The sequence below is a fragment of the Pteropus alecto genome, unplaced genomic scaffold, assembly GCF_000325575.1.
Source record: "Pteropus alecto unplaced genomic scaffold, ASM32557v1 scaffold95, whole genome shotgun sequence".
NCBI lineage: Eukaryota > Metazoa > Chordata > Mammalia > Chiroptera > Pteropodidae > Pteropus > Pteropus alecto.
This window is the reverse complement of record NW_006441071.1, coordinates 23,385,223-23,387,297: the sequence shown is the minus strand read 5'-3', so window position 1 is coordinate 23,387,297 and position 2,075 is coordinate 23,385,223.

Genomic DNA, 2,075 nt, shown 5'->3' with positions numbered 1-2,075 from the left:
GCCCTGCCGCCGGGCCTCGGCGCCCCCTGCCCGCCACCCCGGAACACCCAGGGCAGTTGCCCCTCGCGGCCCCCGCCCCCGGGCGCCGGCCGCAGGTACCTACCCTCCCCCGGCGCGCCCCCGACCACTACCCGCACCCATAGGGGCGCGCGTGCTCGCGCATGTGTACACACACACACACACACACACACACACACACGCACACGCACACGCAGAGGGGTCGGGCTGCCCTACCCCGGGCCTCGGCGTATGCCTTTGGGTGTTTTTGAGGACCGTGCATTCGGGGTGCGCGTTTATCTGCTGTGCATCTGATAAATGGCAAATCACTTTGGAGAGGCCACGGGGTTAACAGACGGGTTGAACTTACAGTGTCGTGGCCGCGGCGCCCGGTGGGGTGGTGGAGTGGGGAGCTGTGTACATATGGCCCGAGGGTGACAAGCGGAGCCAGGGCACGTTGGGGGATGGCGTGTGGTGGGGTGGTCAGTGTGTATCGATTATCAGTGCGTTTTGGGGTCAGGAGGAATCGGTGGGACGGTGGGCAGAGCCGCGACTGGATTTCCCAAGGAGTGATGATGAGAGACCGAGTGGTTGGCCCTCTAAAGAAAGGAAGCTCGTGTACTGGGGGTGGGGGCGGGGAGGCAAGCCCAAATGTGTCACACAAGTGCTGTTCTCTAGCCACCAGACCACCGAAAGGAAGGACCCCAGAAGAGTTTCTTGACCAGGTGGGTGGTGACAGCCGTGTTTCTCGTCTGCACCATTCCTTCCAGATAAAGACGAGGGATAGGGAAACGTTGTGCTGTGTGGTTGTTGACAGCGACGGGTATCTTTTGTTTAATGAGGCAACCCAGATGTAGGCCTGAATTCACAATAGTTACTATTGAAAACCAGTGTAGCCTCTCAATTACTCTAATGGAAACAAATAGAAACCTTTTGTTTAAAACGGACAGCAATTTTAATATCTTTGGAATCTGGGCTAGAAGGAAAACGGGAAGTGTACAGCAAAAATATTTCCCTTTAATCTTTTTAAAAAAAAACCAAAACCCTCAATATTCTTCCTTAACACTAAGTTAGCAAGAGAATGCTCGTTCTCAATTAGGAATTTTTTTGATTTTTATCTCTGAGAGAATGTTCAGAATCAATGAATGATCAGGGTTCCTATACAAGCCAGTGTGACATAACTCTGAGCTATTGTGGTAGGAGAGCAAACAGCTTTGCAGTAACAGGCCTGAAAAATGCCTGCACTTGCGTTTAGGATATTTGCGTGCATAATAAATAAGTTTCTCATACATTTCTGGAAGAAAATGTATTGTCAATCGGGATTTGCGAAACATGCGTTTTCTTTCTTATCTTGAGCATTCCATCTCCTGGTTCAAGGGATCAGTTGCCTTTTCGACTGAATTGCTTATGTACACGGTCATTTACAAGAAGGAACAAAATATAATCACACATAGTTACAAATGGTTAATTCACATGCCATGCTTTATGTCTTCATTTTGAAACCAGGTTAGATAGATGTGCACATGTTTATAAAGAACAGAAGGCAAAGTGCTGGATAAAAGAGGTGGGCTTTAGGAAATGAAGGCAGGAGAGGGGAAGCTGCAATGAGAAAATGAAGATCTTTTTATTTTACTTTTATTCTCATTTTGGGTTACTTCTAATGGCTGAAAACATGTAGTCGAACATATTCTGAATTACCAGGATTGAGAAAAAAAAATCAGAGGGCAGGAGAAATGTATAGAGTGTTTAAGTGCACAGTTAAGGGAAAAGCATGTGTTTTAGAAAGACTTAAAAACAGTTTTTCTTTTTCCCTGTTTACAATCTTGTTTCTCTTTAGCTGTGAATCTGGTGTTTGAGGTCTCTTAAGCCATCCCTATTGCCTGCAGTGTGACAGCTCTGGGTTCCTAGCAGCTGTAAGTTAGAGCCCTGGAGGTTCGGCTAGTTTTCAGTGTCTAGGAGAAGGACTTCTACGGAAATACACGTATATGGATGCTTAATTGCATACCGTGTATTTAAATAACATACTGTGCTTTAAAAAATGAAGTTGGAGATAATTTTATGAGGGAAAAAATTAAAAC